At 41.8% G+C, this 17,110-nt stretch overlaps 1 protein-coding gene and 1 non-coding gene across 11 annotated transcripts in view; one reads left to right on the forward strand and one right to left on the reverse strand.

The window, feature by feature from the left end:
• PLCB4 (phospholipase C beta 4) overlaps window positions 1-17,110 on the forward strand; it is a 415,724-nt gene that overhangs the window by 80,593 nt on the left and 318,021 nt on the right. The gene's annotated exons all lie outside the window — the stretch shown is intronic.
• LOC132350094 (U6 spliceosomal RNA) lies at window positions 4,935-5,038 on the reverse strand. The gene has a single exon (XR_009497843.1). It is a non-coding gene; the product is annotated as a U6 spliceosomal RNA (small nuclear RNA).

Here is a 17,110-nt window from a genome sequence, read left to right on the forward strand (position 1 = left end):
TGCCCTACTTTACCCTTTTCCCTCCACAGCCTTTAGTGTCTTCTAATACCCAGACTGTTTACTTATCTGTGTGCCAGTCTGCCTCTCCAGAAGGGAGGTTCCATGACAGCAGGGATTTCTGTCTGTATCACTCACTGTGGCAACCTCAGTGCCTGCACAGCACCAGGGACTCAGTGATCACTTGTTAGGTGAATGAACAAAATTCTGTTAGAAGCTTCTTTTTCGAGTGGCATTTTTGTGACATCTTTGAGATCAGCTGTCAATAATTTTTATCTTCATATCCAGGGATAGTCAGCCCTCAGTAAATGTTGAATAAGTGAATAGAACCTAAAAAGTAAAAATGCTAACATGTTGCATTATCTAGTTCCAGAAATTTCCATTACTAACTGGAACCTTTAAATGGTGATGTGGGGAGGGGTGTGGAGGAATAGTTTCGCTTCATTTAGCTGAGCTTCCACTTGTGCTTCAGAATTAACATAGCAGTTTGGCAATTCTTTCATTATTACTAGGATTATTAATTGGATGCTATTTTAAAATTTGGCCCCTAAACTCTCAGCTGATGTTTTAGGAGATTATACTATACAGGGTGCAGAAATTGCTGGGGCTGACTGCAACTGTTCATGGCCAAGTAAGGAACAGCATAGGCAAGAAGCATAGGGTGGATTCAGTTGTGCCTCTGGGAGACCTAGTGACGATGGTTCGTGGTCTCTGGGAAACAGCTGCCTGGGCTTCCTTCCGCAAAAGCGATCTTGATTTTGTTACCTGGTGGGTGCTTTTTATAAATAAAGAAAATAAACAACCTTGAGAGACTGAAGGGGGTTAAAGAGAGAAAGGGAAGAACAATGTGCAGAAATTGTTCTTTATTTGGGAGCATTTACTTGAGAGGTCCCTCTGAAGTTTGCTTTTGTTTTATTTGGTATCACTTTCATCTCTTCCCAGGGGATGCATATGTCTTTGCAAGGAATGCAGGCAGAAAAATAGGCTGTAGGAGGCCCGAATGAATTCTTGAAAGTTTAACAAGCTTCTGAAGGACAGAACAGCTCCAAGAAGCTGGGCTGTTACCGCATCTTGAAGGTTGAGATTTGGGAGAACCAGTGATGGTGTCCCCTGCTGCCAACATTCATGTGGTTTGTTGATGATATGACTAAAGGGCCAGGTTCTTATTTATATTTTTAGGTGGGGCTTTTTAAGGGAGTTCAGACAGTAGGGAAATATAACACACAGCGACCTGGAGAACAGCAGCAGCAGATTATGCCTTTGCTTAACTCGAGGGTTAAAACAATCCATAGAAAATTGTTTGGGGTTTTTCTGGCTGGTGAAAACACTGTACAGCCCTTGTTTTCAAATGCACTGTCTATAAAGGGTCAAAAGAAAGTTCAAATAAAATTAAAGCCTAGAGAACGAGGCTGTACACACACATAGCCCAAAGTTCGTCCATGTGACATTCCCTAAGGCTATTGCCTGGCGTCATTTGGCAGGATGTTTAAGTCAATGGCAGAGCTATTTTCCTATCTCTGCCTAAAAGTGCCAGAGATATACTGGGTGTTTGGTCTGGGGTCAAAAGGCATGCGAGAAGAAAGAAACATCAGAGACAAACCTTTTTTGGTTTTAAATTGTCTTATCTGTGTTTGAACTCATTTCTGTCCTAGTTGAAAAGGACAACTCATGCGGTAACCAAGAGAGTGAACTTTGGTGTCCAAGGTGAAAGTGAATGAGAAACAAAAATATTTCTCTGGTGAGTTTTGTGATGAGAAGCAGGAAATCTGACCCCATGGAGCTCCAAAGTCCTTCCTACATCTTTCTTTTTTCCATCGAAGAGGTCACATTCATTACATAGCACAGTTCTTGGAGGGAGTCCTTCGCTTTCAACAAATGAGTTAAAATGTTTATATCCAAAAAATAAAAGGTGTATTTTCAGCAGAGTTTCTTTGATTAGGAAAAGAAAGACACTACTGTGTCCTACCATTTTTTTCCTGATCGTCTGTTGTATTTTTGACAAGTGCCCTCACTTCAAAAAGTCTGTGTTTTAATTCTAAATTCATAATATCTCTCTTATCCAACTGATAAGATTATCAACGTTCTTTTTTTCTTTTTCCTCTGCTTTTACCTAGTGTTTGTAACTATCTTTCCTTGATGTTGGACAGGGGAGGGGATAAGGAGAGAATATACAGCAAAAATCAGTCATATTTTATTCAGTGGCCCATCCTGTTTGTTGATTTCTCCATCCCTCCATCCATCCACCCATCCATCTATCCATCCATACATACATACATACATCTGTCCATCTATCCATCCATCCATACATCCACCCATCCATCCATACATCCGCCCATCCATCCATATATCCATCCATCCATCCATTCATCTATCCATCCATTCCATCTGTCCACACACGAACCCATCTTATATTCGTTGATCATATACTATGAACCAGGCAAGCTAGGATCTCTCCCATGAAGGAGAGTAGACCAAATGATAGGCATTTATAGTAGAAAAATGTTAAAATCAGGCAAATTCAATCATGGGAAGATGTTATCACCTGTTTTTAGGGGTTTCAGGGAAAGTTTCAGGGAAGAAGTACTGTCTCAACTGATATAGGAAGGATGAATTGAAGTTTGGCTGGATGAACACTGTGTGTTTGGTCTTGGGTATGGTTAAGAGGTGAAGAAGAGTTTCCAGAAGAAGAGTTGTGTTTCTGAAGTCCTTGCAAATTCAGAACTTCCCTAATTGAAGAATAATTCTGACAGAAGATGGTGGATATTTCCTTTTATCAGCTAATATGGCGCCACCCTGTGGCCTTCCGTAAACAGAGTTTAGCGTTCCCTCGGCTGGGCCAGCCTCGAAACTACAATTCTTGAAGAATTTTAACATTTTGGGTGGATTTAACATTCAAATTAATGTGAGACCATATTAATGTTTTTAATATCATATTATTTCAAAGCTGCATAATTCACGTTCACATCAAATAGGACCAAATTCTGGAGAGTTTAGCTCATGGCCATTTGATGGAATTGAAAGTAGTTCAGCATGGGTAGCATATAGACCAGAGAGTAGTAATAGGTTAGGAAGGAGATGGAGAGAAGGAAGAATAGCGGGAGAGGAGATGGATAATCAAAGGCCCTGATCATCAAAGGCTGTGAACCACAAGAAGATTGCAGTGGGTTGCCTGTCAAGAATGTTAAGGAGGGAATGGCAAGGTCAGCCTTAGGCTTTTCTTCAAGTTTTAATAGAGAAAGTTGGAATTAGACTGAGGCTATGTATGGGTTTTGGATATTTGCAGAATATTCCCCTTTATTTCTAATTAGACTTCGGTTGCAAACAATATAAGCTTTCATAGTTTCAAAATACTTTTAAGTTTTTTGTTTTGTTTATTTGTTTGTTTTTGAAGGGTCCACTAAGTACCTTGGAAGAGACAATAAAATACATGGCTTAACCCCAAAAAGATTGGGTAGAGGCTAAACCCAGACTTGGGATCTAAGGTTGGGGGAGACTTTGATTAGCGAATCATACTTGGGGGTCCCTGGTAAAATAGGTTAAGGAAAACATGAGTTAGACAAGGTTAAATTTCTTTTCTGTGGGACTTCTTAGAGCCTTGAAAGCATTCATGTCTGTTGTGAACCTTTATGATTAAGGCATGCAGCGTGTGCCACACTTGTTTCACCACTAAGGAAGCTTCACTCTGGAAATAGACATTATAGTCTGGCTGAGAGCTTGTTATCTATTGCCACAGTAATGCTGCATAACAAGCAACTATAACATCTCAGTGGAATACAATAATAAAAATGTATTTAGCTTGCAAGTTTGGGGGGTTCAGCTGATCTTGATCTGAACTTGGCTGTTCCAGCTAATCTCACTCACGTGTCTCTCTCTGGTCAGGTGTGGATTGGGCAGGCAGCTCTTCTGATCTGGGCTGGGTTTGCTCACATGTCCGGGAGTTCAGCTGGCTGTTGGATGATCTAGGATAGCTTTAGCTAGGAAGACTGGGGTCACTTGTCTCTGCTATATATGGCTTTCATTCTGAGGCACGCTAGACCTAGCATGTTCTCCTGGCCATGACAGAGGAGCAAGAATGAGAGCGGAGCCAGTAGTGCATGTATTTTTCAGCATTTGCTTGTATCGTGTTAATATCTCATTGGTCAAGGGAGTCACAAGCCAGTCAGAGTAGGAGGACACTGCAAGGTTACATAACAGAATGTAGATACAGGGAAGGAGAAGACTCAGGCTCTGTTTGCAGTCAGAACCCTGGAACCCAACTTGAGAATTGCCTGTTGAGATCACAGTCAACTGAGAATGAGGAATGAGGTCAGACTTTTCAGTATGCCATGGCCATAGACTGTACTTTTAGTTCTGATAAGCAATCTCACAGATAGATGTCTGGGCCAGGTCAAGTGAGAGAGAGTTCATCTGGTTCCCCACAGGACTTCTATTATCTTTCTGTGGAATCATTTCAAGGCTGAAAGGATTGTGGTCATCAGCTAGTTCTAGTTGCATTATGTTGGCAATGAATAAACAGAGGCCCAGAGAGGTTAACTGGCCAGCCTAAAACCACTCAGCTAGCTAGAAGCCAGGCTGAGCCTGGAACCCAGATGTTCTCTCAATCTCATTGGGTTTTAATAACCGCAAAGAAACTGTGTTTGGGGTGAAGGGGAGGCGGTGGAAGGGACTGAAATTGTGTTTGCAATCGTTGTATATGAACAAATCACATTCCTCCTGGAGAGACTATAATAAAAGTAATTTTTACAATAGATGATAGATGTTTTTGGAAGGACAAAGTAGATAGTTAAAAATTGAGTTGCTGAATACTGTGACTGCAGTTTTTTTTCTTCAGAGGAAAAGTGGGGTGTGGTTTGAAGTGGGAAGGGCCCTCGGTTGGGTAAGTCATTTCACTTACTACAGCATTTGTTTCCCCATCTGTGAACATTAGAAAAAGAAAGCAAAATGAGGACTGCTTCACAAATTGGCACGTGGTCTTTGCACAGGGGCCATGCTAACCTTTGTATTGTTCTCGTTTTAGTATCTGTGCTGCTGAAGCAAGCACTGACGGGAAATCCTTGGTGATATGTTTTTGTTTTCGGGGTTTTCTCTCCTCCGCTCCCTCCACACTCCCAAGGATTTCTGCTGCAGAGGACTTCCGAAAAGAGAGGAAAGAATTTGTGTTCTAGCTCCTACTTTGTCAAACAGCAGATAGAATCATGAAGGCAGATCTAGCCTTCCAGAATAGGAGCTACATTAACACCTAATTTAGCCGACAGGGGTGGGGAACAATTTATTCTATATAAATCAAATTTTGCTCATGAAATTTTACCCAGTTAAGCATTATCAAATAAACTAGATATTTTTATGATGGAAATACTTCCACAAATATTACGTATATTCCCCTGATTTACTAAACAGAAAACAACGGAAACTTCGCACCCATTTAGACGTCAGTTATTGAACTGTGTGGTAATACAGCAACGTGCCTTGTAAAGAGCCATGTAGTGAAAGGCATTTTCTATTGTTATTATTTGCGTTTGCTTAAGGACTGCTGGAGTATGTTGGACTACTTGCCATCAAACTGAGTTTTGACAGACATACTTTTTAAATTCTTTTTTTTTTTTTTTTTTTTTGGCGGCGCCAGGAGGCTTGCGGGATCTTAGTTCCCCCACCAGGGATCGATGGAACCCAGGCCCCCTGCAGTGGGAGCGTGGAGTCCTAACTACTGGACCGCTAGGGAAGTCCGACTTTTTAAATTTTTGTATTTTATTTTCAGAGTGTTTCTCCATACTTCCTTATTGTCAGTTGATTAGCTGCATTTTGGGTCTGCTCAGATAGATTTGTTCTCAGATCCATTCTTGACTGTTTCCTGTTCCTCTCCGTGTTGCAAGGAACCACATTTCCCAGGCTCTCTTGCCCTCTGGTGTCCAACGGGAGACGTAAGGGTATCTCTCCGGGCCCCTTTCTGCTTTCTTTGGTATCTCTAGGAACAGCTGTGTCTCTTCCATAGCTTCTGCTCCCACCAAACTTCTTCTTTTTCCGCAGCAGCCTATCCTGTTCTAGTCTCGCTGGTTGTCCCCAGTCTCTGGGCTCTGATAACACCTCTTCCTTCCATCATCCCTCCTGCCTAGGCAAGCTAGCAGTTCTCCATGGGTGCTGATCTCTGGGCTGCCTCCCTGTTCCCTCTGTGGCCTCTCAGCCATTCCATCACTCTGTAACCATGCTCTTGGCTTGAAAGGTCTGGAGTAGTTTCTGTTTTCTGATTGTCTTTGACCGATAACAGAGGTTGCCTTCTCTTGCAGCTCTTTCTCTCATTCTAATTTGCTTCTTGCCATCTACTCTGAGGACACCAGCCAGCCAGCTTAACCAGTTTACTTTATTGGACATAAATATGCAAACCTGACTGAGCACTAGAGCAGAATAATCTAGAGCCTGGACTCCGGCAGCACAATGTTTGGGTTCCAATCCCAGCCAGACCACTCATTGGCTGTGTGACTGGGCAACTTTCTTAACCTTTCTGAGACTCACTCTTTTCATCTGAAAGATGAAAGTAATTGCAGTACCTATGCTGTCTCTTAAGGGCAACACCTATGGAGGGGAAAGGAAGGATGTGGGATTGGGCAGGGGGAGAAGCTGGGCTGTGATGCAGTCTTAATGGCAGCCTCAGTCAACCCCGCAGGGAGCTCTAAAGCGGGTCGGGCCTTTATTCACTGATGTTGACTACTGGAGGCCGCTGACAGGGGGTGGTGCTTGACCTTGGGCGGAGCAGCTTTCTTCAGTTGAGGGCAGTTTTTTACATTATGCCGCAGCTCTCGGAGTAGCAGGGGAATCAGATCTTCAGTCCCCAGAGGGGTCTGGTCATTGCATCACCGTGTCCATCACACGTTTCCACGTGTGCAGTTGTGAAAGATAAATGGCTAATCCATGAGAAGTGTGTTGCTTGGTGCCTAGTACTTGGTGAAGGCTCAACAATAGTAGGTATCATTATTGATGGATTAAATATAGAAGTCCAATAAGTGGTAGGTATTTTGGAGAGTTTTTCCTGACTTCCTGTCCATGACCCCATCCTAGAGAGTCCAGGAAAAGCTGCATAAGTGGTCTGTGGGTAACTAAGGTGCTGTGGTTTCTACACATACACTATTAAACACATTTATATTTTTATACTAATGTTAATGTGGTATCTTTAAATATGGCTTACCCATAGGTTCTTGTTTTTTTTAAATAAATTTATTTATTTATTTACTTTTGGTTGCATTGGGTCTTCGTTGCTGCGTGTGGGCTTTTCTCTAGTTGCAGAGAGTGTGGGCTACTCTTTGTTGCGGTGCACAGGCTTCTCATTGTGGTGGCTTCTCTTGTCGTGGAGCACGGGCTCTAGGTGTGCGGGCTTCAGTAGTTGTGGCTCACAGGCTCTAGAGCGCAGGCTCAGTAGTTGTGGCGCACGGGCCCAGTTGCTCCGCGGCATGTGGGATCTTCCTGGACCAGGCCTCGAACCCGTGTACCCTGCATTGGCAGGCGGGTTCTTAACCACTGCACCACCAGGGAAGTCCCCCATAGGTTCTTATATCTTTATTTTCCGAGGTATTCAGGTATTTAGCATCAAATTCGATAGGCATTAATACGGCCCTTGCTTTTTGAACACTTATGATGTAGCCATGGGGCTAAGCATGCATTATCTCATCAGTTCTCAGGACAACTCTCTGGGTGCTGAGATTCCCGCTTAACGGTGAGGACCCGAGGTCAAGGAGGTTAAATGATCCGCCCGAGGTCACCCATTCAAGGAGTGGCAGCTAAGTTCCCCCACCAGGGCTGCAGCCCCAGACTCACATGCACCTACGCTTTCAACTACACATTTTCACAATTTAAACAGCAGTAGGGGAAACCTTCTCCTCTGAAAATAACTCTAGCACAGTGTAGGTGTTGTTTTGGTAGAAACATTTCAGCTGCTGCCATAAAACTCGTCTCCCAAATGGCTCTGTGAGAGCAAAGCTGGGCAGACTCTGCTTGTGTTTAAGAAGCGAGCCTTATGGCTCAGCCACAACACAAATGATTTGTTTTCCTGGCCCTGTTGGCGAAGTGATTTAATTTCTGGATTTCCCTGAGGAAAAAGCTGTAACAAATAAATTTCTTTGTAATTGGATGTTTAAAGAGGAGCCACGTGGGAAAGTCATGATGGGAAGCCAGGTACGTTTTCATTCACTGAGTGATGCAGTGAGCAGGGCAGGGACGGGGAGGGGGGTAAGTGCATGGGTAGAATTCACTAGGTAGTTTTACTTCCTAATATCTGGCTCTCTGCTTTTCATCAAGAAATGATTATTATAATCATCTAAAGCCCCACAAGCAAGGTGGGTGTTTAGGAAAGTGGGTGTTCATCATTGTTGTTGGAGAACAGCAAGTTAGGTCACATTTCTTTACATCTGAATAGAAGTAATGCCTCTTTTTCTGTAGAAAAAAAATACTTTTTCAAAATTGGGTGTATGGTACTAATGAGAAGTCTAGGAAGCTGTAAGGTCAGGGATTTCTAAAAGTGTGTTCTGAGGACATCTATTTCTTGGATATATCAGTTAGGATGGTTTGGACCATCTATAGCAAAAATATAAAGTGACTGTGACATAAAATATAACATAACGGTGAAAATTCATGCAAAAAAATTCAGAGTTAGGCCCTCCGTGATTTCACAGTATTGTCAAGAGTCCAGGCTCCTATCTTTCTGTCCCATCCTCCTAATCCTGTGGCTTCCATTTTCAAGGTCACTCTGAGGCCAGTTTAGTTTTGGCCACCATGTCTGCAGTCCAGATGGGCAACAGAAGGGAGACCTCTTTGTGGAGGCAGCTCCCTCAGTTTCTGCAGCCTTCCTGGAAATTCCATAGAACACTTCCATTTATATTTCATTGGCCAGTATGTGGTCACATGATCAGACCTAGCTGCAAGAGAGCCAGGAAATGTAGTGTTTAGTTGAGCACACTTGAAGCTGTCTTACTGATGATGAAGAGAATGGATATTGAGTAATGACAAGCAATTTGTGCTACATTTTGGACTGCAGTACAAATGCCTTCACCAAAAATTTAGACATGTCGGAGTTAACATTAAAAGGTGACTTTTGTTGGTGTGTGTCATCCGCATAATCCTCAGTGTCTTTAGTGGGCTGATGTGCATCAGAACATACAGAACTCCGAAATGTGCTTGACTCTGGCCCCCTTTTCTGGAGGAAATAGTATTTGAGAAGCACACTTTCTTCATGTCATTCAATAAATACTGATCAACTATTGTGTGCCATGTACTGTGCCAGCCCTTACCAGTGTCTGGGAGCTACATTTCCCACATTTATTTGATCACCACCTCCTCTACTCCCCGCCACCCCACCCCCGCAATGTAAAGCTTATTAATACCTCAAGGAGGAACTAGTTTGCTAAATATTTACCCGGAGGTGCTCATTGTAGGGGAAACCTTCGTGCCCAGCACAGGGATTGAAAAAGACACATGTCTGTATCAGTTACCTATTGCTGGGTAAAACCCACCTCAAAGTTCAGTACCTTAAAATGATACACTTTTATTATTGCTCACAAATTCATGGGTTGGCTGGGTGGTTCTTGTGGCCTTGGCTGGGGTCACTGGGAGCACATCTGTGATCACTTGTTTGGGTGCAGCTGGGGACTGGCTGGTCTCAGAGGACATTGGTTGGGACCCTGGGATTTCCTCCACGTGGTCTCTTCATCTGCAGCTGGCTGTCCCAAGTTTCTCACGGTGGTCAATGGTCCAAGAGAAAGAGTAGAACTGCATGAAGCCCCTTGAGGCCAAGGTTCTGATTAACACAGCCTGACTTCTGCCAAAACAAATCACAGGATTGACCCAGATTAAGTTGGGGATATAGGCTCCATCTTTTGTTGAAAGGAGCCGTAAGGTCATATTGCAAAGGGTGTGGAGAGCTAAAGAAGGAGAGAAACGGAGCCATTTCAACAATCAATCTGCTAGTGTCCCAGGGAGGAGAAGTTTAGCCTGTAGGATACCTGATCCTTTCTGTACTTTTCTCCTTCGCTCTTTTCACCTAACACACCCAGTCAAAATGGGATTAAATCAGTTGTCTTTGCCTGCCTCACTGTGTTGAAGTTCCCAAAGCTCAGTCACCAGCTGGTGGGTAAGACTTTGGAGTGGGTGGGCTCTGCCATGGGTCCTTTTGTTCTTAATCTTCAGTTTGTTTCAGGTGTTGCAGAGGGGCAGATCTGATGCTACTTCTTGACGATACATTCTGTAATGTTGGGCATGTTACAACCGTCTGAAACGTGCAGTCACCTCCTCCATTAAAAGGGTGCATGGTGATCCCTATCTCAGTGTATTCAAGAAATTATCTGAAAGTCGCATACGACCATTGCTCATAATACCTAACGCTGACGTGGTACTAACCCTGTGCTGGGTGTATTTCTCCACAAACCTGTGAGATACGTGCTCTGATGATCCCATTCATAGTTAATGCTACTGAGGCATGAAAAGGTTAAGTAACAAGCCAAGGTGATGCAGACCCGAGGTTTGCACTCAGGCACCAGGCGGCTGGTCCTATCTCACAGTCAGGCTGAAAAATTGCCTCTGAAGTGTGAGTCACTTAAAAATGAGAGAAATAAAGGTCTAATTTTGACAGAATTGAGAGGGATGGGAACATGACTTAGGTTTTTAAAATTAAGTTTGGACTCTTAGTACAGAGCCTGCCCTGACAATTTACATACCTATTTCTTGCAGGTACATTTGGCATTCAAAAGCAATCAGATTGTATTCTCTGTTCTTTGAGGGATTACTGGGTTCTGTGCATCTTGAAGGTTACATTTGCAATCAGCATTAATTTCATTGTTAAGCATTTTCCTTCACATTAGTTACAGGGTCCTTTCTTTTTCTTTTCGTTTTTTCTTCTTTTTTTTAAGACTAGTTGGGTTCTAGTGTAGATGATAAGTTGTGAGATTAGGTGGGACAACTCACTCAAGTTCATTGTTCAAGAAGCCGTATTAGCTGCAGAGAGTGAACTCAGAGCTCGGCTGAACCGTGTGGGTTGCTAATCTAGTGTCACAGAGCAGTGTGCTCTGTTCTTCCCCATTTTAGTCCAAAATGCCCCTTGAACTGGATGGAGTGGGTGAAGAAGGCACAGGACGTTAATTGAGAATGATTCTCCCACTACATTTTATGATTCACTCAAGGGAGTCACGCTAAACTACATGAACAAAGGGAGGAATTCCCCTGGAAGCCAAGGTCAGAGAAAATCATATGAAGAAAAAGATAAGTGATGTCCATTTGCTTTTCTATTTGTCTTAGTCTGTTCAGGCTGCTATAACAACATACCACGAACATGGTGGTTTATAAACAACAGACGTTTATTTCTCACAGTTCTGGAGGCTGGAAGTCTGAGATCAGGGTGCCAGCAGGGTCCAGTGAGGGTCCTCTCCTTGATGCAGACATTCCTTGTATCCTCACATGATAGAAAGGGCTCAGGAGCTCTCTGGAACCTCTTTTATAAGAGCAGTAATCCTATCCTCCACCCTCAGGACCTAAGCACCTACCAAACGCCCTACCTCCTAATACCGACATCTTTGGTATTTCATGAATATTGGGGGGACACAAACATTCAGATCATAGCAATATTCAAGCAGATTTTTAAAAAGTCATTGCATGTAGAGTGGTTATAATTTAAACAAAAAGTCATTTATTGGAGCAATATTTATGAAAAGAGAGCAGTTCTTGGGATGCTGCATAATGATGCAGAATGTTAAAATGTTGGTTGGAGGACCCACGTGCCTGGTTGTAATTACATTTTGGTTGGTGTCATATGGATAAGGAATGGCAGCCTCTTTTTTAACTCTTAGTATATTGAAATATTGGGATCTTTAAGTAGAGAGGAAAGGAAACTATAATGGAATTCAAGACACTGCACTTGATTTTCTGGCTTCCAGGGGATCACATGGGTTTAAAACACTCCTTAATTGGCTACATTTTTAATTATAGGAAAACAGAAGGAGCTTTTCCTTTCACCTATACAAGATCCCATGAAGAAATCTCTACCTTATCTTGTAATTCACAGGCCAGAGGATCAAGTTTGAATAGATCATTATTTACCCAGATGTGTTTATAAAATACTAGTAATTTCACTAGTAATAACTAATTTATATGGAATTCTTGCTATATGCCGTGTACCATTTTAGCGTTTTACTTGTAATAACCCCTTTATCCTCACAATAACCCTTTGAAATAGATACCATCATTACCACTATTTTACAAATGAGGAAACCAAGGCACAGAGATCTTAAGTAACTTGCCTAAAGTTACACAGCAAGGGAATTGCAAAGCTAAGATTCAAACCCAAGCCGTTTTAATCGGTACCCTACAGCATTCCACAAGTATCAGTCATTCACATACCACCTTCGTGCTTTTTGCCATGATTGTATTCTCCTTCTATTATTATTTCATGTTTTCCACTTTTATTTAACTGCAAATATAAATGTATTTAAAAAGGAAATCTTCAATCATTACCTTAAATGGAAAACTATCCTGTGCCACAAATAGTAGAGATAGCCAATAAAAATTAAAAAATGAAAACCAAATAGTGTCATTCAGTCCTAAGTAGATGCCAATGCCCGCTGAAACCCAAGGCAGAGACCTGCCTTCACTGTACTGAGAGAGAGAAAGAGGAGAGAGAAAAGCAAAGGTTAGAGTGAGTTTGAAGACAAAGTTGAGGTTGTCTCTCTCTTTTTTTTTAATATATACTTATTTATTTTTGGCTGCGTTGGGTCTTCGTTGCTGCACGTGGGCTTTCTCTAGTTGCGTGAGTGGGGGCTATTCTTCTTTGCGGTGCGCAGGCTTCTCATTGCGGTGGCTTCTCTTGTTGTGGAGCATAGGCTCTAGGCGCGCAGGCTTCAGTAGTTGTGGCACGCGGGCTCTAGAGTGCAGGCTCCGTAGCTGGGGCTCACGGGCTTAGTTTTCCGCAGCACGTGGGATCTTCCGGGACCAGGGCTCGAACCCTTGTCCCCTGCATTGGCAGGCGGATTCTTAACCACTGTGCCACCAGGAAGTCCTGAGGCTCTCTTTGATGTTATCACAAGGGGTGTGTGTGTGTGTGTGTGTGTGTGTGTGTGTGTGTGTGTGTGTGAGAGAGAGAGATGGAGAGCCAGCTTTCTTGATTCCGTGTTACACTCTGGGAATCACTTGTCTAAAATATGAAGATATGGTGCTATCTTCAGAATTAGGGAAAGTGAAGCAGAGGATGTTGAGATGAATTCAGGCCTCTAACAGTTCAGCCAATGCAGACAACGGTATTGTCTGAATTACTAACCCTAAAGTCACTCGCTAGTTCATCTGGTCCCTAGACGATCCTTTCAGGTTGCTTTGTGGAAAGGACTATGGGTAGTTTTTACCAAAGTTATTATCTATAGAAGAAGGTCTAGTTACCCCTGAGTTTTAAACCAAACTATTAATACTTAGAAAATGGCCTTAAATTAAGCCTTGCTTCAACCTTGACACATACCTAGTGGTTTGAAACTTTAGAGAATCTTAGGTCTCTTTCAAGGACATACTGGAGATCATTGGAATGGTGTCCCTTTCTTTGTTAGTAGGATAACATTCTCTTTATATATATATATCAAGAGCATATATATATATATATATATATATATATATATATATATGCTCTCCATCATTAATTTAGGGTTATATTTTGATTATGGTGAGAAAAGCAGAAGGGATCTTTTCATCTCCCAGTTTAACATACATGTTGAGACTCTGTGTTTTCATGTAATGAAGAGGGATCTTCCTTTTAATTCACGGGCCTCTGTAAAAGCAATTCATAGACATCAGCAAGACTCATCAATGTTAACAATAAATTAATCTGCATCTGAAGTTTTTACTGATTATCTGATCACATAATTTCCACATATTCTGATTACATTTTTCAGATGCTTTACACATTATATGAATTCTTAATCAAGATGATTCTATAAGCAGTGCCCTTTCTATATAAGGTGAGCCTTCTCACGGAGAGAGTGCAGCTTGACGAAAGGTTTAGCAGAAGATGGTGAATGAAACTGGCTTCATCTTGCCCAGAATCCCTATTTCCATTTTTAAATATTAATATAGCTGCAAATAGGCAGCATGATATTAAACATAACTTATGTGGCTGGTGAACTATTACAACTGTTTGCTGTTCAGTGTGCTGGTGAACTTCAGAAAGCTTCTGATGGATGTTAGGCCTGGTTAGTTGCTCAGGGTTAGGGAGCAGAGGTGGGCAGCTTGGGGAAGGACAGGTGAACATCTACCTGCACTAAAGCTGCTATGGATTGTGTCTCCAAGGGACTGCTACTCCAATCCAGCCAGGACAGTGTGGTGGGCTGGATGGGCTGCTGTTCGGTGGCAAAATAGAGAACACCTTCATTTGCAGGTTTATCTGGTGGTGCTGTGATGGGCTTCATCTGATCAGTAAATTGTGGCCAGGGCGGATCTCTAACAGTTGTACTGGGGTTTATCTATCTATCTATCTATCATCTATCTATCTATCTATCTATCTAATCTATAGATATATTTTATTGAAGTATAGTTGATTTACAATGTTGTGTTAATTTCTGCTGTACAGCAAAGGGATTCAATTATATTTATAAATATATAAATTCTTTTTTTATATTCTTTTCCATTATGATTTATCGTAGATATTGAATATAGTTCCCTGTGCTATACAGTAGGACCTTGTTGTTTATCCATTCTCTATATAGAGGCTTACATCTGCTAACCGCAACCTCCCGGTCCATCCCTCCCCCAGTTCCCCTTGGCAACCACCAGTCTGTTCTCTATGTCTGTGAGTCTGTTACTGTTTTGCAGATAAGTTCATTTGTGTCATGTTTTAGATCCCACATATAAGTGATATCATATGGTATTTGTCTTTCTCTTTCTGACTTACTTCACTTGGTATGATAATCTCTGGTTGCATCCATGATGCTGCAAATGGCATTATTTTGTTCTTATTTAGATGCAGCCTGTGGCTAGGTTTTAGAAACCAGAACTAGCTCTGGAAATGCGTGCTGGTTTCAGGAATAAGATTAGTGAGGGTCGGGGTAGTTAGATTCTCAAGGGCATGGACCACGTCTGTTTACTCACCAGTGTACACCTGGCATCTGACACAGTACTGGGTGCATGGCAGGCACTCAGGATTTAAATAACATGTCGAATCAATGAGGGAACAGAGTTAAATTGGGCAACTGATGTTTCTGGCATCATATCATTTTTGCTTGGGGACAGGAAACCACAACAAAACTGGTGTGTGTGTGTGTGTGTGTGTGTTAGAGCTTCCTTAAGAAATAAAATCAATTTCAGTTTTTGGAACGGAAAAAGAATACAGAGAGTTATCTTGGAGTGAGTGGCTGGTTTCCCACAATAAGTTTCCCTGATTGAAAAAGATATCTCCAAGCTCTTTCAGAGACAGAGAAAGAGATAACTGATGACTCCTGTCCCTTTCCTTTTTGTGTCTGTGCAGGAAGAAAGAGCCTGCCAGGATTTAGAACAGAGAGAAGCCGTGTGGAAAACAAATAGTTTTCTTCTAGACTGTGGGTCTCGAGGATTAGTAGAATATACGAGGAAATAAGGTTCTTTCTCTTGGGAAATTACTAATGCTGGCAGCTTGAAATAGCATGAAAAAGAGTTTCAGTAGTGGCAGGTCTTCAGATAGTTCGCTGGAGAGAAGAGGGGCCCAAGTTGAGTGAAAGCAGAAGGAAAGTCATGTTATGTTAGTGAGTAGTTAAAACAACGCAGCCTGGAGCAGAAAGGCAGCCCCCATGTTCTTAGCACCTACTATGCATCAGGCTGTGGGATATACATATAAATATTAACTATTTTGAGACAGCTGTTATTTAAGATGTCTTATATCTTTCAGATACTTGCTATTATCCCCATTTTACACGTAAGTAATCTGAAATTTATAAGGAGGTCTATGATCAGTCCAGAGATACATTAACAGCTAATATGTGTAATGGGGCTAAGGTTTGAACCCAGACCTGTCTGATTCAAAAATCCAAGTTCTTTTCCCAGGTGAAGCCATTCCTTGCCTTTCTTATAATTGTATTCTATATTTAGCAATTATCTCAAGTGGTTCATAGCTTTTACCAATTTTAAAGGAAGAGTTCTATTTTTATTGGGAAGGTAATGTTGGATTGCGGGACTCAGTGTTTGGGTTTTCAGCCAGCTATGCCTCGGGGCCAGGAGGAGTCGTGGTGATGGTTGGGGGAATATCCAGGTGGTCCAAATCCTTGATATTCAAAGCATGCCCCCGGGACCAGCCGCAGCAGCATCACCTGGGAGCCTGTTAAAATATAGGGTCTCAGGCCCCACAGCCAACCTCTCAAATCACAGTCTGCATTTTTCAACAAAATCCCCAGGTGATCTGTGTACATGTAAAAGTTTGAGGAGCTCTGGTCGAAATTACTGTGATTCCAAAGCAGCTGAGTGGTTGGCATATTATGTGAAAGCAATGATACTAGATAGTGACAGTAATAAGTTATTATCCCAGTTTATTGAGTCCTTACTGTATACCAGATGATACGTTAAGAGTTTTATGTAGATTTTCTTATTTAAAAAATTTCATTAACCTGTGTAGTGGTGATTTTTGTTCCTCTTTTAGAGATGAGAAATCTAAACCATACGGAGGTTAAGTAACTTGTCCAAAATTAAATAACTCTGATGGCAACTCCGGTGTGTCCGATCCCAAGCTGTTGCTGTCCAGCTTAACTACAAACCAGGAGCCCCTGATCACTGGTGTCTGACTGGTGATGATAGGGAAGTTTGAATTACAGCACAGAACACTGCCAGTTTACAAATCGAGTTCTGTGAAATGAATTTTACTTTATTGACTCTAAATGGTAAGACAAAAATAAGGTTATCTTTCTTGAATAATATCTGACATTGCTTATGCCATGTGTTGTCTATTTTATTTTTCTTGGAGTAGAATAAATTTTAGACAAAAGAACTTAGGAAGAATTTTTATTGTTCTGTGGATTCTGTTCTAACTTTAAAGATAACTACCTTTTTTACTTTTTACTGATAATTATTAATAAGATACGATTCAATAGTCCTAACCATGTTGATAGACTGACTTAATACTGATAATCAGTAATACAGTAAAAGA

Source organism: Balaenoptera ricei, chromosome 15, assembly GCF_028023285.1.
Source record: "Balaenoptera ricei isolate mBalRic1 chromosome 15, mBalRic1.hap2, whole genome shotgun sequence".
In the NCBI taxonomy this organism is placed as follows: Eukaryota; Metazoa; Chordata; class Mammalia; order Artiodactyla; family Balaenopteridae; genus Balaenoptera; species Balaenoptera ricei.